The 25079-nt window shown below is 42.8% G+C and overlaps 1 protein-coding gene across 5 annotated transcripts in view; it reads left to right on the forward strand.

Annotated features, from left to right (window-relative positions):
• Nucleotides 1-25079, forward strand: part of RIPOR2 (RHO family interacting cell polarization regulator 2) — a 105104-nt gene that overhangs the window by 21598 nt on the left and 58427 nt on the right. Inside the window, exon 1 of one of the 5 annotated variants that reach the window (XR_009558043.1) lies at nt 7086-7504. The exons of the other annotated variants lie outside the window; for them this stretch is intronic. The gene's annotated coding sequence lies outside the window, so the exon portion shown is untranslated. Of the gene's footprint in view, nt 1-7085; nt 7505-25079 lie in introns of those variants that run through there. 5 annotated transcript variants of the gene reach the window in all.

A 25079-nucleotide genomic window follows, 5' to 3' on the forward strand; every position in this document is an offset into this window, starting at 1 on the left:
CACTGTGGCCATATTATCAGAGTGGAAGTTGAGCTGGGTGGGCATTGCTTGTGGTCAGCGTTTCCTCCCCGCGGGTTCCGTTCCCATGTGCCCTCTTTATCTTGTGGTTTGAGAAGAAGGAAGGAAACTTTGCTGTTGAAATTGTTCAGAAGTTTCTGTACAAAGCTGACATTGGGTGTAGCAAGTATTGGCAAGTATAGGGAAATAACATTTTGCCCAAGAACTACCTGGAAGTCAAGTACAAATGTGGGAATGAGGCAAAGACTACAAAGACTCCTCTTGTCAGTGAGAAACCTTCTGAGGAGGTGACTATGAGTGGAAATCAGGTGTTGAGCCTGCACTGATACCTCCTCCATTTCCAAGGACATGGAGACATGGGTGTGAACAAACCTTGCAGACCCAACCCTCTCAAATGAGTGCCCATTTGCTTCTCCAGCTGCTTGCCCTAAGTGTTGTGCTAACTTTGCTTTTCAAAAGGAAGGTGCAGGGGAACATCACTTGTTGGATCGTTGTCTTAACATGTGCTCAGCCATGAGTCTAAACCTCTTGAGTATTTCCTGCACCTTGTCTTATATCTTGCCCATGTACCAGTCTGATTTATGCATTAAAGCCTTTGGCAGAAACAAAGCTGGGAGTGTGGGTTAGGACACCAACCTTGCTTGAAGATGCTGAGGGTTGGATCTGGAAACTTCTGCATGCAGCAAATCTGCTCTGCCACTGAGCTGTTGCCCTTGTTTATTTTCACTAGGAAATAGATAGGAAGAGTGATTCTGTTGACTCTCTGGGACTTCTTACCAGCTTTTGATACTTACTCATATGACATCCTTGGTTGGCAATGTTTTGCTGTGGCTCTATGGTTCCTTCCTTTCCTAAAAATTCCAGAATGTATTGGTATTGTAGTAAAGATCTTGTAGTATCTTTCTTGTGGGACTTCACATCTATATGAAGCCACCATGAGAGGTCACTTGCAGTTTTTGAGTGGGATCTCTATTTATACCCTTCTTTTGTACCAAATGTGGTGGTGTCGTCCTTGAATGACAGCATGAGGGATGGAATTAGCAATTTTGAAACTTAATCCAGACAAGATGTTCATGGTGGGTAGTCTTAAAACTAGACAATTAATGGAATTACCTGTTCTGGGTGAAATGATTCATCTCCTTGAGCCAGGTCAATATCTAGATTTTTAAGGTGGAAGAAGTGGTCAGGAACATGATCTGTCAGCTTTTTGCCCCAGCTTTGCCCCTTCCTGAAAAAGTGAGACCCTGATTGAAATACTGCATTGAACTTTATGTGACTCTGCCCTTGGAGCCAGTTCAGAAGCTTCAGTTGATGCAGAACTCACCAGGCAGATGTTCGCTGCTGGGAATAACTGCAATACTGTAAGAATTATATTGGTTTCTAGACTAAATGTCATATTGCTGATTCTTACTTTTGAAATCGTTTACAGCTCCAGTGTATGTGTTGCCCCAATATGAACCTCTCCAATCATTGAGACCCAGTAACAAGTCTCTTCAACATAAGTTGAATTATCTGTAAGGCTGATAGAGAATTTTCATTTGTGGTCTCACACCTATAAAGTTTCTTACCATCTGGGTAAGAATGTGGTCTTCTCAGAAGTGTGCTTTTGAAACTTTTAAAAATTGTTTTTATAAATATTTAGACTTCTATTGTATACCCCCTTACCCAAGAGTAAGCTACACTGAAAATAAGGGAAGTTACTTCTGAGTATGTGTGTATAGGATTGCATTATTTGTCCCTTTTTTTACAGGCTGGGATTTTACCTGAGCTGCATCTATTTTTTGTGATTTGAGAATAAACTTCAGATATAGCAACTGTCGTATTTTATTATTGCTTTTATGTTTCAAATCATTCTCTCCCCACCCCCTTACAGAACCCTTGCAAGTGGAAAAGCTGAGTACTGTATACATTTTCTAAAGAAATAATACATAGTAACAAAATATAGGTCCTGGGGACACTGAGGCAAAATATTCAGAATACAGTATGTATAAAATGGAGTGATGTTGTCTTAAAACATTTAAATGGAAGCATATTTTGAAGCATCTAAGCATTTTTTTTTAATGACCAATCCAGTCCCCCCCCCCCTCCGGAGGCACCGTGCTTATTTATGTCATGTGCCATTGGGAATATAATTGCATTTGTCGTTAGATTTCTCTAAATGTATACCATGCGTGTACATGCAGAGTGCATTGAGATAGAAAATTTTGTTCCAGCTACCCAAGCAAATTGACGTGAGTCTTGGGAATTTTCTTACTGTTAGGAATGAAGTGATGACGTCATTCCGCCTGTTCTGGAAGCTATTTTCCCTAGAGGCGGAAAAAGCCAGAAGGGACCATGTCCACATACATAAGGAAGGAAGGCCCACTGATCTTTCTCCATCCATTCTTCACCCCCCACAGTCTTTCCCTTTAGAGGCCAATTTCCTTGACCTTCCCTTTCCAACTTTTAGGGGGTGAAATAGCAATTAAAAATAAATAAGAGGAGCTAAAGAACAGGTGCTTGGGGGGGGCACATGCCAACAGCTCCTCTTTCTCTGCACATGTGATTGTGATCCTCCTCCAGTTTTCTCAGCTCATAGGTTGAAGAGCAACCAGTAAGAACAGGGTTGTTCTCATGACTGTTAGGAAATCTAATGTGCAACCTAGTTCTTAAGAGCCTTATGATGACTTCTTTTTGTTTAGGGTACTGTCAGAGGTAGATTTAGGGCACCACAACTGGTTCCCTTGCACAGGAATACAGGAGCCAAGGGGGCATCTTCCCACCACTTTCCCCAAGCCTAGCAAAGCCTCTCCTCTTCTCGAAGAGGAGGTGTTGTGAGCGGGAATCTCTTCCCGTGTCTGCAGGGGGGCGTGGCCGGGGCCCCTGTCACACACTCCAGCCAGCCAATCTGGTGGGTTGGTGGGCGTGGTTTAGCAGTTTAAAATGGCCACGGGCCCTATGAGCTCCTCCTTCTTGTTGCCAGCTTCCTCAGATCACCCGCCTGCCTGCTCTTTAGCCTTTGCCTCAGCACCTGACCTTGCTATGGACCTCGGTTGGTCACCTTGGTTGCCCAAGGGGCCTGGTAGGAAAGTTTTCCACTTGGCAGATTGGCTCCACCCACTTGGTTTTTCACCTACCTTGTAGCAAATAGTGACAACTTTAGTTACAGGTAGGTAGCCGTGTTGGTCTGTGTCGAAGCAAAATAAAAATAAAAAACAAAAAACAAACAAAAAAGTGACAACTTTGTAAGGTTTGGTGGTTAGGGACTGGAAATGCATTGTGTGTTGGAGGGGAGGTGGGGCCATCACCTACCCCACCCCTTGAAGGGTATTCCATTAAAGGAATCCGGTGGTCGTGGTTCCTGTCCGATGCCCAGTTGGTGGCTAGGGCCATGACACGACCCTCTGGTGACTCCAGGGGAAAGCTTCCAGTTGATTTGCATAAACAAGCTCCCCCTGCAGGTTGTTAACCCTTGTGTGACTCCCTGCAGAGCGGGTAGGAGTCAAGTATAGTCTGTTCGGATCCAATGCCTAAGCCAATACCACTCACATTCTGTAACCAATAAAGTTGTGGCCTAAAATACTTGTGTCCATGTGTCTTATTTCATCACAAAGTGGGGAGCGGGGCCTCAACTCACAAGTGCTTTTCACCTAAGAAACCACCATCTTTGTATAATTAGGCTGTGTTTTCCCAGTGATGGTTCCATGTTTTTCCTCTGCTACAGAAAACTCAACTTCTCTTTCTTTCTTTCTTTCTTTCTTTCTTTCTTTCTTTCTTTCTTTCTTTCTTTCTTTCTTTCTTTCTTTCTTTTTTAAAAAAGTATATGAAACATTAGCAAATACTCGACAGATTTGGGAGTTTCTTTTCACTGTTTTATCTTCTTTTTAAAAGGTTTCTCCCCCTGGTTTCTGCCTGATTAATTACTTCCTCTTTGTACTTCTGCTAATATAATTGCCCCTCCCCCCGTAATTAGAGACATATCGTTTCCCATTGTGTGTGTATTCAATTAATCAGGCTGCAAGAGGGGAGGATTGAACTGTCTTAGGGCAGCGCAAACAACACGCAACCGGAGGAAAAGTCGCTGAGTGTAAGCTTCTTTACTGGCTCACCTTGTAGCAATGCAAAATAAAAAAAAATCCTTCAGTAGCACCTTAAAGACCAACTAAGTCTTTATTTTGGTATGAGCTTTCGTGTGCATGCCAAAATAAAAACTTAGTTGGTCTTTAAGGTGCTACTGAAGGATTTTTTTATTTTGCTTCGACTCAGACCAACATGGCTACCTACCTGTAACTTGTAGCAATGGTTAAGCATCTGCAAGAGGCTGGGAGATAGGAGAGGAGACTCATGCCTGTTGCATGGGGAGGCTATAACAGAATGCATAAACACACATAAGTGAAAATGTTCTGCTGCCATTCCTGATGCAAGAGAAAAAGAGGAAAGGCAACTGTCAGAGAGCACTAAGAGCCTTGTATCTGGCGACCCCCCCCCCCCCACTTTCCTTTGACTTTACAACCTCATAGTACTTGTTGCTGCAGACAAAAGGGAAAGTTGCTAGGATTCAAATTACAGTTGCTAATGAAATGAACAGACCAAGGATAAAAAAGGGGCCAGCATTAAACAATTTATTTATAATTTTCAAATGGGAAACCATGTTTCATGTCAAATAAAGACACCCCGCATCCTCCCCGTATATTTTTGGAATATACTTCATAGGATGCCATTTAAGTGGTGAAAGGGTGGCAATCAGAGAAACTTCTCTTAGGGGCCTTTGAAGTGAAGGTTGAGTCATTATTATTCATCACCAGGCTAGTTTGTGTGCTCATTTAGGTGACAGTTGTTTTCTCGAAAGAAAACAGCCTCTTGATGCTTTTTAATTCCTGAAAATAAAAGAAACAAGGACTGTCAAGGCATCCGGATGTAGTGCTTTGAAAGCAGTGCGCAAGGAAACAAATTGAAATCCAAGGGAAAAACTGAGTGGCATAAGACGGAGAGACAGTGTTATGTGGCTAAGCGCAATATATCTCTTATACTACATTTGTAAATGATGTGCACTGTCTGTGCATTGCACAGTGCTGAACAAAGAGGGAATATGCTTTTGTTGCTCTTCTGCGTCACCATGGCAGTTTTAAAGCACAGTTTCTGTAGCATTAATCAGAAATGCAAAGACATAAATTAAGGCCAGTGGACAGTGTATTGGAAAACCTTGATTCAAATTTTGCCACAGCTATGACTCGCTGAACCCAATTCAGGTTACACACTAAACCAGGGTTATTGAAGGTAAACTGTGCTTTAGTGTAAAGTCTAGATGGACAGACCATGGTTTACAATTGGTAGGTGAAACAGAAGTAGGGTTGCAGTTCAGCAGCACTTCCAGGACAATTTACAAAAATCATAATACAATATAGAACAGGCACCCCCAAACTTCGGCCCTCCAGATGTTTTGGACTACAATTCCCATCTTCCCTGACCACTGGTCCTGTTAGCTAGGGATCATGGGAGTTGTAGGCCAAAACATCTGGAGGCCCACAGTTTGGGGATGCCTGATATAGAACCATGTGCGTAGGCAGGGGGCAGGGGGGCAGTTGCCCCCCCTAGAAGCAGAGCCACTGGCCAGCCTGCCCCGCTGCCCGCCGCCGCCTGGTGCCGCTCCTTTTCTTTTAGGTCTCCCTTCTCCCCGGCTGGCTGTGGGGCGGGCGGAGGGAAAGCCCCAGAGCTGCGCAAAGCGTTTGGCTGGCTTTCCCTCCGCCCGCCCCACAGCCAGCCAGGGAGAAGGGAGACGTCCCTTCTAGCCGGCGATCGTGTAGGGGGAGGATGGGATCGGATCAGCCGATTTCGGGCTGATCCTGGCGCCCCCTCGCCCCTGCCAGTCACGGAGGGGGAGGAGGGGGTCAGAGCAAGCCCATTTTCGGGCTGATCCTGGTGCCCCCTTGCCCCTGCCGGTCGCGGAGGGGGAGGAGGGGGTCGGAGCAGCCCGATTTCGGGCTGATCCTGGCGCCCCCTCGCCCCTGAACAACCATGGCTTGCCTTGCCCCACTGTGGCCCCTCCCCTCCCGTGCCTTGGCCCTGCCCCTTGCCCCCGTAATTTTGATCCTGGGTATGCCCCTGTATAGAACTGTAGAGTTGGAAGTGATTGTCTAGGGCTAGGCCATGCAGCTGTCCCATACAGGGATCAATCCTGCAACCTTGACATTGTCAGCACCACACTGAAGCCAACTTTGTTATCCAGCCTCTAGGCAATAAATTGCAACAGATTATGATAGCTAAATGGAAATTAACTGTGACTATCAGAGGTGTAGCTTACATTTGGCTCTGGGTTATTCTGTAAAAAAGGAGATGCATCTAGTTGGAGAAGCTGGAATTTGGATTTACTCTGCAAGGCAGTTCTTGCAAAAGAACCTGCCTAACAGAACAGACAATTATGCTAAATAATATACTGTTCGCTGGAGCTTGTGTATTTATTTTCATTTATAAGAACTGGGCTCTATAACAATGTAGCAAATAAGTTGCAAGTCAAATGTCGATTCTCACTTGACAATGGCATCCTTAGTTTTTTTCATGGCAAGTCCATGTAGTTTCCCAGCATAATTACACGCCACAAAAAGGGCAGGTACACATTGCATGCCATTTCATACAATGGGATGCCTTCCACAGCATGTGAAGTGGCCTTACATAAGGTAATACACTCAGGGGCGGAGGAAGGGGGTGTGGTGGGGGAGGCCACCCCGGGTGTCACCACTGGGGGGGGGTGTGTGACAAAATGCCAGATGGTACTCACCGCAGGGCCTGCAGTGTGCCCAAGTCATGCGTCTTTCCTGGAAGTGACGCAGTGGCTTGGGTACCCGCAGGCTCCGTGCTGCCCCAAACGGTCCGCAGATTGCCTCCCCGCAGCTGTAGGGTGGCTGAGTGGGAGGAGGTAGGCAAACTCATTGGAGGCCCCACAAAGCATCCTGCCCCAGCTGTCCCCACCGCGCAGGCATGCGTACCACCCGAGGCGCCTGATTGGCTTGCTCCGCCACTGAATACACTTGATCATTTTCTCTTTGTATGTGCAAGCTTCTTAACATTACAGAACTTTACAGAATTAACCTAGCCACACTTCCTCCCTTTAAACAATGCACGTAAGTCAACTCTTTTCTTCAGAGCCCTTTTAAGAGTTGATTGATGTGGTGAAGTGAATTCACCGTGCGTTTTCTTACACTTTGCCTCTCTCTTTTTTTCAACTTCCTGCCCCCATTAAGAAATACCCTGCTTCAGATCTCAAAAGCTACACCCAAGGTGGGGCAGGGAGAGAAACAAGACAGGCTATCATGTTCATGTAAATGAGGCTGTTTCGAGTTGTGCAGATGCGGAAGCCACTGTCACCGGTGAAAGGAAACAGCCCTGCTGCGGTACTAAAAGCAGCTTTATCATTCAATTCAGTAGTTGTTTGGCAAGCTCATGCCCAAGATGCACATGGAAGAGGAGGATCTGGCTGTCTCTGAGGAAGCAGATGATATCTTCTGTGAAGGTAAATGATCTCTAACAAAGCTGCTGCTGCTTTTGCCGTCACATGTTGAAGATAGGGTGTCCACATTATATTTCTTAAAGGATCAAATGTTCTTGAAGAGTCCGGAAGCTGCAGGGATGAAAACACACCACAAAGGGATGCCTTTTCCCTGTTAAATAAAAAAGCATTGTGGGTGTGATATAACAAATGAGATTCATATTAGTTACAGAGAAAGCTTACTGCAAAAGAGGGCAGTAGGCTTTAAGCTAGTCCTGCAGCCCTAGTCTGATGCACCTTTACTCACAAGTGGAGTTAGGGATTTACTCCCTACCAAATATGCATAGAAAAGCTATAGAAAACTATAACACTAAATCTATAGTTGCAGGTTGCATGTCACTAAAGTGGTTGTCCTTACACATGTGCATAAACATTTGCAACTCCTACTGATGTAATTTTTAGTATGCAACCAAAAAGGATTACATCAACTTCAGTGCAGCTTGGCTGGCTTAAGCAGTTGTAGATCATGTCACTGCATCTCCAGGAGCGAAGAGTATTACAACCGCCTGACAGCCATTTTCAGCTGGATTATAAAACTGTGAAAGCAACAGAGAATGCTTTATCTATCATTGTTTTTGCTATCGTGTCACAGCTTTTTCTTGTGTTGTGTAATGTTAGGATCTGCATAGAACTATAGCACGAAGTTCAATGAACTGTTTGGTGGTTTAGCTCATGTGCTACAAGCTGCTGTTCCCAGCTGAAATCTCAGCTTGGCCACGAACCTTTCCTTAGCTTTCAGTCTCCAGGCTATATTAGGGAGCTAATAAAATTGACCTATTTTACAGTGTACCTTGAACACCAGGAGTTTGCTACATAAATGTAAGAGACCCTCTGGGCCCACCACCCATGATATCCTGATAACAGCATGGTAGAGAGGTTGGATGGGTGGGGTACATGCTTTGTGGGACCCATCTCGTTGCTGAATTTGTATTTTCTTCAGTTTGGAACATTTGGAACGGTTTTACTTGTTTTATAATCGCAATGGTTTTATCTGTTTTCATAATCGTGCATTCTGTTGTTGGAAACTTTGGGTAAAAAACATTTTGAGCAGCTAAATAAATAACGGCAGTGGGCTGCCTGTGACTTGTAAGAAAAGCACAGCCAGTGGCATCTTAATTTTTCCAGAATGCCACATTGGGGCTCAGAGGCCTGTGTGCATGTGTACAGCTTGCTGAAATGTCATATATTTTGGAGCCCGAGATAGTGAAGGGTCATTAAAAGCAAATTTAGTGTCGGTCTCATCGGCTGCTCTGAAATATTTCATTGTTTGGTATGACATCTTTAGTGTGGTAGATTTGCACAGGAGTATTGATTCATTCACTCGTGGACAGTACATTCAGCAGCAGATACCAGAGAATCCAAGAATCCATCCAATTCTTTTTTCATTGTATGATGCTTTCTAATTTGAAAGTTAACTGGTCTTGAGCTGATGGAGCTTAGAGGCAACTGGAATGGCTGATGATGATGGGCAAGCATAGCTGTGGATACAACAACAGTTTCATGACACAATGAAAAGTGGAGGCTGAATAGAACTCTGCAGTGCACCAAATCTTTCAAACAGCACATTTACATCTCTCAACAGGTGGTGAAACTGAGTCACTTACTGCTACCCTACCACAACAGGTGTATCTGTTTGCAATGAAGCAGAAGGGAGCATATGCCTTTAGTTACTGGGTTCTTACGTATTTTATTCTTGCCAAGGATCTTTGTGCATCTTTATCCTGATTAATCATGTATGCATAATCCATAAGAATTCAGTTTATACAAACAACTTGGTTCTCCTTCCTTTTTAACAGCTGGTGATTTCCCTTCCCCCCCCTTTAAGTCTGTATGTATGACAGCTAGAGATACTCAAAGTAGCTGACAAAAACAATCCCCTTACCTAGCTGGGTAGGACAGGTTTGTTTCCCTACTCTGAATTGCTTTGCCTGTCAGCCGTGTCCACTCACTTCTGGTTTCAAACAGAGTAATTGTAAGATCAGAAGTGAAAACACCTACACAAGCCAAATGATTTGGGACAGACCCTGAATAAGCTGCAGGTGGTAAACTGCTCCAAGGTTGTTTTGCTTGTATTGCCTTTATCACCATAGCATTCTGGCAGAGTGAAGTCGATGGAGAGAAAGAACATCTATTGAAAGAGGCGCTGTTTGATTTCTATAGCGAAACGCTTCTGTACTTCTCCACCTGCTGTCATTCTTTAGAAGACAATTTAAATATCTTCAGGTCAGATAAACTTCCACATGTGTGGCAATGCATTTAGCAAAGTCAATGTACCTTTCCATATATTTCTTGAAAGCATAAGTTTGTTACCCTTTTTTTATATATTGATGGGAGGTTCTGCTGTGGCCAAGATTTCCCCCCATGATTTCACATTGGCTTGGTTTGCACAGCAAGTGGAGAGGAATTCATAGCTGCTTTGCTCTTCCCAGTCCCTTTGCTGCCATGCTGAGACAAGGTTTGGCTGAGCATGCCATCCAAACTGGGATTTGTGGTTAGGGTCTGTCCTCACTAAACACAAGCTGTAGCCAAGGTTTGTTCTTTGCTACTGTTCATGGTTGGTAGTGAGAGAGCTTAACTATGAGTCCCAGTTTGGATGACACATTAAGCCAAACCTTTGCTGAGCTCAATATGGTGCTAAAATGGACCAGGGAGGAGACAATCATTTAAGACCACCCCAGAAGCCAGCAGATTTGTGTGGTCCCAGTATGCCATAGTTTGGTTCATCGTGTCATGTGAACCAGTGCTGGCACAATGAATCATAGAACTGTAGAGTTGAGAGGGATCACAAGGGTTGTCTATTCCAACCAGGGCAGTCTCAAGCAGGTCGGGCGCCCTGGCGATGAGGGGTGGAGATCACTCCGGCGCCCCCGCAGCGCGCAGCATGGCTTCCACGCGGCTTTGACGCGCAGTGCCCCACCTACCGGCCCGGCGCCCTGCCACCCTGCACCACCGGGACTCTACCTAGAGCCGGCCCTGATTCCAACCCCCTGCAATGCAGGAATCACAGCTAAAGAATCATGACAGATGGCCACCCAACCTCTTTCTTAAAAACCTCCAGTGAGCCTGACCACCAGACTTGGAGAGTCATTGGCCTCTTACAAAGAAAAATAATTTATGATTAAAAAGCACCATAGATTATCTTTGAAGATGTTTAGTAGGGTCAGTTCTGGGGTGACTTCTAATACTTGCTTAGTTATTTTGCATGTTTTTTAATATGATTGATGTCCAGAAGAGTTGGATTTTAGACATTCCCACCATATGTGCCTATGGGGGTGCATCCTCTCCAGCATTTTGGTGAGGTTCCTGGGCATATTAGTGTTAGTTTCCATGGTGCTAGGTACCACTTGTAAGTGAGTTCTTTTATTTTCGCTGATATGGATTTAAAGGGAGGTTTAGACCACATTCTGGTCCATTGGGTGGGGTTAATCTCATAGCCTAAAAAATGGAATGACTCTTCAAAGCACATACTTTACAGTGCCATACTAATCATATCTAGTAAGTTATATTGAATTCAACAGGGCTTACACCCAGCATTGTTACTGCAGCCTTAGTTAATATGCATTGGTATTATTAGATCTCTCTCAAGACATAAGAGATGAATTAATATTAGCCCCTAATTTACTGCAATGTCCATGAGACAGCTACCCAACACCATGCCTGTGCTTGCCTTTAGGGCCTTAATTGTTCCCATTCTTTCCATTTTCCAGCTGAGTAACTTGCTTGGATGCTCTTATGCTACATGACCCATTTTTCAGCTGTTTCTGCAAAGATGACACAGAGTTTCTCAAACATTCCAGAGCACTCGAAGATATCTCACTTCAAAGATGTTTGAGCAAATAGTGAGCCTGAAACTTGCCACCAAGAATCTCCGAGATCCTTCTCATTTATTTATGTGTTTATTTTATTGAATATTAATTGCATCATTCTCCTTTAAATTAATTCAGATCATCTTTCCATTTGCCCTTTGCAGTAAAGACATACAAATCCCCACGTACATGCATATAACCCCTAAGCACTTTTATTTATTTATTTTTATAAATGTTATACAGAAGGGGGATATTGTGGTACCAGTAGCTGTAGTGACAAGAGTTTGCAACGGTAACTTGCTGCACTGCCGGCCTGCCATAGAAAAGCCTTTGGTGGCGTTGGGCTTACCTCTTCTGATTCCCAGTGACATTGTTTGCCTTTGGTTTTGCTGCCTGTGAGAGAGATAGCCAGGGCGAGGCAGACAGTAAAAGAAATAAGAAGCGAGGAAAGGAATGCTGGGAAGAAGGTTCAGGGCAATGACAGGAAGAGAAGAAGACCTAAGGCAAAGAGCCAAAAGGCGAAAATGAACAGAGAGAAGAATTACGTGTGGCTAGGAACTACAGAACTGAGAAATGCTAAGAATCACATATTTATTTGAATAACTACTGCAATTAAATCTTTAATTCTGGTGAACAGTTAATATCCAAAAATACCCATTGTATCCCACTCACCTGGGAGTAAGCCCCGTTGGATTCAATGTGTCTTTCTTCTGATTAGGATTGCGCTATAAAAGCCTTTTGAACAGGGAACGTTTCAACAACTTCTGAATGCCAGACGTTGGGCACCTGTGTGTCCCCGTGGGGCAGTGTTCCAGAGGCCTTGGGACCCTGTTTCTAATCCCCACAGGTAATTCATTGCCTAGAGCTGATTTGCTTATTGGGTCATGCAGCCACAGTCTTGCTTTGCCTTCTATTGAGATGTTCTTTCCAGAATTGTAATTGCATAGAATTTGGATGGTATGGTTTAAAAATTTATAAGTTGCATTCTGCCTACCCCTACCCCTCCCCCTCCCGCAGCCGCTGCCAATGCATGTTATAAACTCCATCTTTGAAGCTCAGGAAGCATTGTATATATAGGTTAACATGTCTTTCTTAGATAGAAAAGGTGCAAGTAGCACAGCTATCAAGACAGTACATTGAAAGGGTACTTTTACTTTGAATAAGTGAAAGGACAGATGGAATACATAATGTGAGCACTGGAGGGATAAAACATGAGCATATAGTGTTGTTCAGGAAGGCCATTAACATTCCATAAGGGTTTAAGAAAACAGAGATGGTCTCTTTAAAATGTACAAAACACTTCTTTAAAATTCCAAACTTGTAGATTAAAAGAGAAACACTGAAATGCACAAATAGATGAGAGAGAGAAAATTAAATGGGCTTCCCCCTCGTAAGTAACCACAAAGCCATACATAATTTATGAATGTGTGTGTGTGTATATATGCAACTTTTCTCCCTTAAGGGTTCGTCAGACACATTGCATGACCCAGTAATGGCTGCCTGTCTCTTCTAATCCTCAAGACCAGAAATGATCAACTAGCAGTTCACAGGCCAACTCTCTCTCCGCAGAGCAACTTTATCTAGCCTCTAGTTTCCCTACCAATTTTTAAAGCAAGCAGGGTAGGAGGCAGAAATGTGCAAACGATTTCCTTTGCAAATGAGAAAATGCAATGGGGTTGTGTTTGTTTTTCATACGCATTTCATTTCATGTCCCTTTCAAACCCATACTGGTAAGTAGGGAGCCCAAGGAACACTGCCTTTTGAGAGCGCCTCAGCTTTTACCACCACCCCCACCCCAACCTCATAGCACCCAAATGTTCATGCCTGTGAGGCTGTTGCCGGTAGATAGGTCATGCCAACTTGATTACCACACAAACCTTTCTCAAAAGTTTTCCTTTGGCAAAATTAGTTGCTGATCAGTAATCTTGAGAAACTGACAATACCTTTCAGCTGAAGTTTATGGTTACTTTTTTAAGAACATAAAGGGGAGGCTGCTGGATCAGGCCAATGGCCCATCTCATCCTATTCTCACAGTGGCCAGCCAGATGCCCTTGGGACACTTGCAAGCAAGATCTGAGCACAAAAGCACTCTCACCTCCTGCGGTTTCCAGCAACTGGTTTTTGCAACACACTGCCTTTAACCATGATTTTTCTGTCTTAAAACACAATCCCATGATTGCTATATTCAGAAGTCAGTCCCACTATGTTCAGTAGGAATTACTCCCTAGTAAGGGTGATCAGAATTTCAGCTTAAGCTAAAGTTTTCGTACTGAAACTTTCCATAGTTTAAATATATTTAAGCTTGGCAGATATCCATACTAGTACAGTGGTACCTCGGTTTAAGTACACAATTGGTTCCGGAAGTCTGTACTTAACCTGAAGCGTACTTAACCTGAAGCAAACTTTCCCATTGAAAGTAATGGAAAGTGGATTAATCCGCTCCAGACGGTCCACGGAGTACTTAAACTGAAGCGTACTTAACCTGAAGCGAACTTTCCCATTGAAAGTAATGGAAAGTGGGTTAATCCGTTCCAGATGGGTCCACAGAGTACATGACCTGAAGCGTACTTAACCCGAAGTATGAGTGTAAATGGTTCTGGAAGTCCATACTTAACCTGAAGTGTACTTAACCTGAAGCGAACTTTCCCATTGAAAATAATGGAAAGTGCATTAATCCATTACACATGGGTCCGTGGAGTACTTAAACTGAAAGTACTGAAACCTAAGCGTACTTAAACCGAGGTATGACTGTATTATAAGAACAGGACAGACTATGCAATGGAGACTTTATTCTGATTTTGCAGAGCATGGAAAGGATTCTGATTTTGTACTTAAACCTGATTATTAATAGATCACTTCTTCAGTACAACCCACCCTCAAACTTGGATCCTAAACCTCTCCCCTACCCCAACAATAATGCCATCAACAAGCAATCTTTGAAAATAATCCTCTTTGAAAATTTGCATTTTCCTTTCATAATGATTTCCTTTAATAACGATACTGGTTCAAAATAAAGACATGCAATAAATATTGCACATTCTACACATATTTGTAGAATATGTGGGAAGCGCTGTTATAATTTAACAGACACACCTTCATTTTTATTTTTATTTTCATTTTAAAAAGGCAAGTCAGTTATCTCCCATTCCTACAAAAAAAACATTGGAATGCTACCATGTATTCTTTGGTAATGATTCTGTAGCTGCCCAGTCTGCAAGGTATTCTACTTGTTGGGAGACTGAGAGCAACTTCTCCTGAAAGCTTTCACAGCTCATTTATTCTGCCTATCCCCTTTGGTTTATCTCCCACTCCGAGGGAACATGAATGCACATGGAACTCCTTGAGCCCTGGTGGAAAGAAAGGATAATTCTCTCTTGTTCGTCACCAAGGCAACTGAAATTTCCTATAGGATTTACTTCTCATAGCAGTTTTTTTTTTTAAGTTCCTGCTGTACATCAGCCCCTTGAGAGAAATCTGGAGCTCTGGGGAAGATGGTATGTGTCACCCACCATTGATTTGATAGCCTCTTCCACAGCCTTCCCACGGAGTTAAGAAGTGTGCAAAGCCCTTTATGCCTCCTAGTTTAACACTTGCTGAAAAACAGCACTGTCCCTTGAGAGAGGCCTTATACAAACACAATTTTAGACAGTCTTTAATAGATATCTTCACAAATGTTGCCCTGGTTCATGCACTATTATACTTTATGTCTTTGGATTGGGGGAAGAATGATAAACCTCCTCCCTTCCATCATGGAGATTAATGGATTGTCTGGGCTGAATGCTGCTCACATAATTTATTTCACACAAAAAGGGGGGGGAGACTGAGCCTCCATGTGATCAGACCTTCACATGGAGACCCTGACTCATAACATTTGGGTTGGGTAGAGGGGATAGACTGCATTGTTCCTTCGCCTGACAAAGGCCCTATGTAGTGTATGAACCAGGCCCTTGACATTTATATATATAATGTCAGTGGCTTTTTGTGTGCTGGCACCACACACCTTGGGAATGGTTTTTGGCTTCCAAGCAGCTCCCACTGGCCTGATATTGCTGGGACATTCTGTTCTAACCATTCACCAAAAACTCATATCTTACCTAGGCACTAATTATTGCCTTTTGATTACTTCATTTAAGGTAATTAAGGCTTCAAGGCTGTATTTATCGGCGTGGTGCTGATAACTCCAAGGTTGCAGGTTCGATCCCCATGTGGGACTGCTGCATATTCCTGCACTGGAGGGAATTGGGCCAGATGATCCTTCGGGTGCCTTACAGCGCTACAATTCTATGAATCCGTTTTGGGGTGTTTTCATTGTGTATAATCCTTTAAGCCACAGCCGTTGGTACTGTTCATCAGTAGCATCTCATCTGATACAAATTTGCTGGGTTTTTTTTTTAGTTCCAAATCTATAATAATACCAGTAATTAATGATAGATTCCAACTAAATGTCAGGAAGAACTTTCTGACGATAAGAGCACAGTGGAACAGACGTCCACGAGAGGTGCCTGACTCTCCTTCCTTGGAGGTTTTTAAAGCAGAGCTTGGATGGCCATCTGTCATGTGTGATCTAGCTCAGATTCCTGCATTGCAGGGGGCAATAATGGGAACATAACAAAAACAACAAGCTAGAAGCTATTTCCCCAGAGGGGAACCATACTGGGCTCTCCTGGCTAGCTTAATGAATGCCTGTACAGCCCGGCATGACCTTTTTCCTGTCAAGGCAACTGACACTGAAAGGATAAGTGTCAGGCACAGTACAAGCAACAGCATGTCCCTTCTGCTTGTTCCTGCTACTGCCTCCCCCCCCCCCCCCGCAATTTAGAGGCCCCACTATGAAGGTGCTTTGGGAGGTGGTACCACAGGGAAAGTACACTGGGTGGAGTCTGCTGATTGTGGGAGACAAGGGGCATTTTTCCTGGAGGAGCCTCAGATCTAATCCTAGATCTGCAAACATGGCCACAGAAAAAGTCATCTCTTGAATCCGAATCCATCTTGTATCTGCCACTGATGAGATGTTTGAAGGAGAGCACCTAGAGCAGGCAGCCCCAAACTGCGGCCCTCCAGATGTTTTGGCCTACAACTCCCATGATCCCTAGCTAACAGGACCAGTGGTCTGGGAAGATGGGAATTGTAGTCCAAAACATCTAGAGGGCTGAAGTTTGGGGGTGCCTGATCTAGAGCATACGTTAAAAGGACAGACAGGCTCTTGCGGAAGGAGCATTCCTGTAGGTGTCCTGGACCCAAGCCATTTACACTTAATCTTGGACCCCCCAAAATATCCAGTGCCTGAATTTGTTGTGGATGAAAAAGGGTATTAGATTTCTGCAATGCTGTTTATTCGGTGCATTATGAATGTTGGAGGAAAAGAGAAGGGATAGTGCAAATGAAACATGAGAGGAAAGGAAAAAAGGGAGAGGCACAACAACAAGAAGATGCTCTAAATGAAAAAAGTTGATTTCTCTGTCCTTGCATTTGCCCACCACCTGCTGGGTATCTGAGTCCCAAATTCCACAGATTCACTTTCAGCGTGGTAAAGTCATTGCTAGCTTATCATACCTCTTCAATTTCACACAGCAAATACCGTAGTTCTTATAAATGTTCCTCCATATGTTTGACAATTGCTATTTACCTCATAAGAGAAGCTGTTAGTCTTGGCGCCTTCCACCTGGCATTGTAAATGTCAGAAATGGAAGCAAATTCATTAAAAAAAACATCTACCGCATGTAATTTACAAGGTAAAATGAACCCAGGGAGTATCATCTCCCATTATCTGTGCATGGTGGGGAGTCTTATTGGAGAAAACTTAAAATACAATGCACGCTTTAGCTTACCTAAACTGTAGCAATATATAGTTGCACCATTGCTTGCTTGTGCAACTAGTTCAGTTCTGTGTTGAATTCTAGCGAAGTTCTTTTGCAATTCTCCCCTCCACCACAGCACTTCCTCCTTTACCATTAGATTCCATGACATCACATAATAGGAACATTCAGTGCAAAATGTCTTGTTACATGGGATTAGTTCTAGCAATAGGAGTTCTAGGAATAGCTATGCTATGGGAACTGCATACACGTGGTAGTTTAAGATAGGGATGCAAAATCATTGCATGCCAATCTTGCTCATTTTATAATACCCTGCATGTGGAGCCATATGCCCATCATGTGTGCCCATCATATTGTCACATGTTGACACCATTTGAGGGTTTCAGCTAAAGTGTGTGTTTCGAGGTCCACGCTTGTCTCAATTCTTTGTACGACATTTCCCCACAATATTTTTATTTAATAGTATTTGCTTTAAAATCTCAAGAAGCAAGTAGATTTAGCATAAGTAGGCCACAGATAAATCCAATTTTACTCTTTAGCCACTTTCGCCCCCTCCCCCTTTTTCCATAGCTATGAAAACAGGCCTGAGTGGAATTACAAAAATGAAAATCTAAAGAAATTGCATTATTTATTAAGATGCACTTAATTCATAGCTGCCAAGTTATCCCTTTTTTTAAGGGATTTTCCCTTATGCTGAATAGGCTTCCTCGCGAGAAAAGGGAAAACTTGGCAGCTATGTTAATTTCTAGAAAGCCTACCATAATCATCTTACCCAGCACCCTACATTATAATTGTATTATCTGCTGGATATAGTATCAAGCAAATGGTTATATGTATCTGCATTAGCTCAACAACTAAAAAAGCTTTCTTATATTAATTAGATTCCATTCTGCCACATAAGGGAATCCAAATTGTAGAGATGTTATTGGTGGAGGCGGCATGGTGAAAAAGCATAACATGATTCTATTTTCTTTTGTCTCCTTGAACAAAATTATTGTGTTGTTGGTGAGAAGCCTCAATAAGTTACCGTAATTTTCTGTGTATAAGACACCCCCTATTTGTGAGGACTCCAAATTAAGAAAATGGGGGGAGATTTATTGAGCTTTGGGGGGGCATTGCCAAGAGTTGTTGAGCTTTTGGGGGGGATTGCCAAAAATCGCTCACCCGCATGACCTACACACTCTGCCACTCGCACACATGGTCAGCCGCCGCCAATCGCCCACACAATTGCCACAGTGACAGCCAATCGAAACCAGCCCTTGAAACACCCACCAATCACCAGCACAATCACCGCTGACAATCTCCTGCTCGTGACCGCAACCAATCCCCACTCACCCTAATGCACTATCTGTGTATAAGACGACCCCCAATTTTTAAGATTAAAATATAATTAAAAAAACCTCGTTTTATACACAGAAAAGTCTGGTATAATGTTGACTCAGGGGAAATTGTGCAAGGATTGAGAAGTGTAACCGCGTTGATCTCTTGCAGCAAAAAACAAAACACAAAGCAAAGAGTCTTAACCACTTTCTTTCAGCATAAGCTGTTGTAAACTACAATCCGCTCCATTAGATCCACAAAGTGCTATCCTGAGTTACACACACAAGACCACAGGCAGAAAGGATTGAATTTTGGGGGGGCATTGTAGTATTTTTTTAGATCTCCGGTGTTTTGCAAGTTTTTTTTCTGGTTTTGGCATTTTGCTGTAAACTATTAGAACTATGAAATGTTGCAGTTAAAGCAAAGATGTGCTGCTTTTGTGAATGTTGACTTTGCTTCAGATGAATGACACTATATGTTTGCACCTTGCTTTTGCAAGGGTTGTCTGCATAACCCTTTCTATCTTTGTAACAGCCCTGTGAGGTTGGCTAGGCTACATTAATATATGTAGCAGTTCTTGCGAATAGATTGTTGGGGGTGGGTGCGCCCAGGCAGCCGGCACCAAGGCATACTGGGCCCAGGGAGGGGAGTACTGTAAATTGTGAGATCAGAAGAAAATGACATTCAGAAAAGCCCAGACATTGATAATGATGTAATTCACAGTGGTACTTCACAGAACAGTTGCTGATAACACAGACATCCTGGCGTTGGTAAGACAATGCGTGCGATGCCAAGAGAACTCGTCCTTTCACCATTACTTGCAAAAGATTTATGAATACATTTATTTTGAGTGGTAGGCCAAGTTTATTTATGTCTTGGGGATACCCAGGCTGGAGTTGCTTTTAAGACTGCTGAGGACAGTATGATTGAGGCAGTCATTGCTTTTTTGTGCATACTTATCCCATTGCACACTCTGATTAAACAGTCTCTGCAAATATTTGAAGCACTACAAAACCCTGAGAAGCCTGTTAAACAGACATGACATTGAGATGAGTGTGCACACCATGAGCGTTCTTCATATCACCTTTAACAGCCTGCAAAAACTGTTGCTTGTCTCCAACCCCGATTTATCCACCCACACACTAGCATTCCCAGACATGTGCAGGGGGAGAAATATCCTTCATGCATACCAGTTTACCCAGGGAAAAATGGCATGGCCTCATTTTATATAGCTTCCACAAAGTATGCGGTGGCACTGCTAGGCTCTTCTCCATGTCCCTCTTTACGAATCCTTGGTGCAGTCTCTGTACTAGACGCCCAGCATCAATTATCTCATCCTGGCCTCCCACCCTAAAATTAGAAATCCACATTTCACACAAAAAAATAAAAAATAAAGTGAGCTGAATAAGGTACACAAATTTAGTGCACAAGCTATTTGACATGTGTTGGCTTTTCTAGTTGCAAAGGTTGCACTGCTTTAGTACAGAATTATAGACTGCTAGACTTTAAAGGGTCTAGAATTCTTGTCTGAAATGAATTATGCAGATTGAACATGCACTTAATTTGTACACAGATGACTCTCTTTTTGTGGAACATGGTCAGTGTAATGGGCACAGTCAGGGCCAATTACTGAGAATTTTGAGCTTGCATCCAGTGGCGTAGATCTCTCCCTCTTTTCCCAGTATCCATTTTCTTCCCCTCTTCTCTCTCTTTGTCCCTTCCCATTCCTCGCACTTACCACAAAGCAGGAGAGGCAAGCTTAATAATAATAATAATAATAATAATAATAATAATAATAATAATAATAAGCACAAGCTGATGATTAGCATAGCAACTACTTATCCCTAATCACTTCAAATGCTGATAATAGCATTCGTGGGTCATAAGTTAGAAAATTGGATACAGTATATCCATCAATGCAAAGATGATAAATAAAATGGATTATTTCTCATTCTGTATTGGCTATTTTTTTAAAGAATAGCCTAAATAGAAAATCTGTTAAAGGTTAAAAAATGCCAATGTATGCAAAGCTTTGTTCATTTTATACATTGCAATTTGTCTCTTTAAAATCATTAAGAGGTTGATCCCCAAAACTTTTTTGTGCGGCATCTGTAAAACATGGGAAGAACCACAGCTTTTGGCTGGGTGGAGTATGTCTTTCAATGTGGTAATGCGTCTCCCGCTTGCCTGGGTGGAGAAGGAGGTTAGTGTACGCTATGTAGAAACCTCTGACTTTTGCCTTGTTGAAATTTCCCTTTGTACAGTAGCCAATGAGTCACATCCATTGTATCAAGCCCCTCTCAACAGTGGATGTGATCCCTGGAATTTTGCCATGAAAAAATGCAGCCCTCAAAATATAATATTATTATTAATAATAATAACAATTTAATTGTAGTAGTAATTATACATACTGCTTAATGCCCAGTTGGCTTCTAAAAACCAACAGCACAACATTGTTAAAATACAGAGTAATTAACAGCATGATTGCAGTACAACACAATTAAGCAATCCCACTGAAACAATAAAATGTAATTGTCAATGATTAAAACAGACAACAAAACAATGCCATTAAAATAGAAATGAAAATGAGTGATTCTGGTGAAGAGATAACGGGAATGCCTGTGGAAACAGGTATGCCTTTAAATGCCGGTGGGATGCCAATGCAGATGGGGCCTCTCATATTTCAGCAGGAAGTGAGTTCCACAAAACTTATATCCACAGTGAAAAAAACCACCTCTCCATCACCAAAGCCTGCTAATCATCAGGCTAACTGGGTTTCATTTGTTGTTCTTAATACCCTTGCTGGGCAATGAAGGGGAAGTCAGTCTTCCAGAGAACTTGGTCCAGAGTTGTTTTGAAACAACTGTCTTAACATCTGTAGTCACCCATGCCTTAGCATCTGTTGTCAACTGTAGCTTATTTCTCCCGGTTGGCTGTAGTTATTGACAGTATTGACAATACAGTACTATCAGTGCTGTTGATAGTAAAGGCAACTCGAGTGTGCAGATAAGCAAATAAAGCCAAGAAGTAATACTATTTCATTACTTTTCTCACCTGGCTTCTAAAACTATATACCGGTATTTCTCATTTCCTTAATAAGCCAAAGTCCTGCCTCATCATTTTGATTATCAGGTAGACCGTGTTCAGCATATCATTTGTGTAGTACTCCTAGGTGCCCTGCTTATTAGTTATATCCCTAACATATGCTAATGACATTGCTTGAGATTTTGTAGAATATATTTGAATTGTGTGTGTGTGTGTGTGTGTGTGTGTGTGTGTGTGATGTTGGGGGGCAAATACATGGTAGAGAAGGAAGACAGAAGGCAACAGCAGCACCCAGAAAGACTTAATTGCCTAGGGATGCAAAGGAATTGAGTTCGTACTTTAATGAGCCCCTAAGCAGATTATGGCCACGTTTGCACACATTGCTAAACCATGATTTCACAAAGCATGGATGAACCTGGATGAGCCAGAATAAAGTGTCGGACTTGTGTGCTCCCTCCTCTTCTCTCCTCCCTGCACACAGCTGAGAGGAGAACCTTGCCAGAATTTAGTTTCACTTTTTAAGAAATCTCTGTTTAGCATTAGGTTCTAGCCAGACACTCTGGTTTTAAACAAACTATGGTCAATTTCATAACAACCCAACATCAAACTATGGGTTAGGGAACTCACTTGTGAACTAACCAGAATTCATTTTAAACCAAGATCTCTGTGTCTGAATTCATATACATATTACAGTACAGTATACATATTATGCACCATGTTCACCTAGGTGGTTGTAATACACACAACCCTGGTTGACTCAGATAAGAAACATTGATGTCCTGCCCACAAGTCTTTACTTTTCTCTACTTCTTACAAAGAAAGAAGAAAGAATGATAAGTCCATCAGTTTCAGTGGCTATGCTGAGTGAGTCATATACTTGCCACCTATAGTACCTCTAGCATTAGATCCCATTATTGCATTTGCATTGATAATCTTTGCAGTTATCTCCTTTTACTGTTGCAATAAAACATAACAGGTTTTCAGATGCTTTTTAGGCGTATTAATTAGAGAACACAGAATTCCACGCACTCTCTCTCACACACACACAACATGTAGAAAAGCTGCACAGCCAGTTCTGGTTGCTAAGCATTTTGAGAAATTGGAATGTACAGTTCTATCAAGCCCACTTGTGAGCTCCTTCCTTCTGCCATAGAAAAAGGGGTGGCGGCATTGAGGGAAATAGTATGCAAAAATGACTAGAAATGTCTCTTGGTGTGGTTGACAGTTAGTGAGAGAAGTCAGAACTGAAAACGTATTTCAAACGTGACATTTTGGTGGTGAACGTGGCAGGAGTGTGCCCAAAGCAGAGTTGGCAACTGCTTCTAGAAATCTTCATGCCAGGGATTGTAACCTCCCAATTGGGCCAATGCCTGCCTCTTACAGTTGTTACTATTGGTGAGCCAAGGCCCTTTAAGAAGAGCAAAGGGATAGACTAAAGAAGCAGAACCCTGGACAGGTACAGTATCGTAACAGGTACAGTGGTACCTCCAGTTACAAACTTAATTCGTTCTGGAGGTCCGTTCTTAAGCCAAAACCGCTCATAACATGAGGCGCACTTTTGCTAATGGTGCCTTCTGCTGCTGCCGCACTGCAACTTCCGCTCACATCTTGGGGCAAAGTTCACAACCAGGAGCATCTACCTCCGGGTTAGCAGAGCTCGTAACCCAAAGCGTTCGCAAGGAGGATGATACGGAACACGAGGTTCCACTGTACAGCCAGTGTTCTGCTGTCTGGAGAGGTCACTTCCTGGTTTGCATGGAGAAGCCATTTTCAACAGAGGCCAGCAATGGAAGTGCACAGCTGTACTGAGGCAGCACCGGCTGTTGAAATTTTGCACCCCTAACAATTTTTGTGCCTGGGGCAGCCACCACTATAGCCCCCCCCCCCTCATTACGCCACTGGACAGGTGGGAAGCATATTTGTGAAAGGACGTTCAGAACTCCCTACAGCAGCTAGAAAACTAGCAAACAAATGACAGGACTTCTTTCTCCCAGATATGCTAGTGCACCTCAATCTACCTCCCAGTTCTACAGTAGCCTCCCCCAATCTGGTGCCCTCCAAATGTTATTGGACTATTTCTATCATCCCTGACCCATGTCCATGCTAGCTGGAGCAGAAGGGCGCATTTTGACCTGCTGGGAGCCTGAAGGGCCCTGCCCTGCTTCTCTCCACCTGGCTTGGGGAAGCCTGACAGTGCTGCTGCTGCTGCTACTGCTGAGCAGAGAGGGCTCCATTTTTGTTTTTGTTTTCTTTTTGTTTTTGAATTGCTTTTCTTTTTTTATTTATGTCATTTTAAATTGTGATTGATATTAATGCTGTATTCTTTGTATTCTTTGTTCTAGATTTTATGATTTATGTAAAAACTTTTTTTATTTGGTTGTGTACTTCTTGATTTGTTTTATTTATTGCTTATGACTTTTGTCATAACTGCCAACCTAGCAGTTCGAAAGCACGTCAAAATGCAAGTAGATAAATGCAAGTAGATAAATAGGAACCGCTACAGCGGGAAGGTAAACGGCGTTTCCATGTGCTGCTCTGGTTTGCCAGAAGCGGCTTTGTCATGCTGGCCACATGACCTGGAAGCTATACGCCGGCTCCCTCGGCCAATAATGCGAGATGAGCGCGCAACCCCAGAGTCGGTCACGACTGGACCTAATGGTCAGGGGTCCCTTTACCTTTACCTTATGACTTTTGTTATGTTGGTAATTATGTAAATCTTGTCATGTTATAAGCCGCCTTGAGCATTGTTTTAACTATGGAAAGGCGGCATACAAATAAAATGATGTTGATGATGATGAACAGCTGGGGGTTACAAGATTCTCCACTCCTGGTTTGGTGTGTTTGCACTTTCTTTGTGTGTTTGATTGCACTGTAATTTATGTAACTTGAATGCAAGATGCATTCTTTAATATTATGAGAAGTGCCATTAGGAGTGGATATAGGGTACGTTATAAAGAAATGAATAAATTGAATAAATATAGGGTATGTTATAAAGAAATGAATAAATAAAAATAGATTGTATTGGTAATGTTAGGAGATCTTTTCCATGCCTCTACTTTTCCCATTGCACATTTCCCATATTTTCATAAGAATTATCACATATTGTGCCCCCCAAGGGAAATGCATCTGCAAACGTGTCCTAAATGTTCACCCCTGTGCGAAAATTGCAAGAGAGTTGAGAGTTAGCAGCACAGATTGCAAAGGTAGGATACTTTTAAGCACCCATGCGATTTTTTGAAGAGTTAATACATGCAAAGCATTGGAATATTACATTTTTATAATGTTAGTGAAGAAGAATCCGTTTGTGTTCATGTACCGTGTTTCCCCCTTTTTAAGACGTAGCCATAATATAAGACATAGCAGGATTTCTAAGCAGTTGCGCGATATAAGCCATAACCCGAAAATAAGACATAGTGATAGACCCTTCCCCCCTCCCGCCAGCCAACTCTCCCCCATAAAAATCTCTCCCCATTTTACTGTCGCTCCAAAGACACGCATTTCTTTTAAAAGCTTGTAAAAATGCACCGTAGAGCCGTTCCTGCAGCCTCGTGA

This window comes from Zootoca vivipara, chromosome 8, assembly GCF_963506605.1.
Source record: "Zootoca vivipara chromosome 8, rZooViv1.1, whole genome shotgun sequence".
NCBI lineage: Eukaryota > Metazoa > Chordata > Lepidosauria > Squamata > Lacertidae > Zootoca > Zootoca vivipara.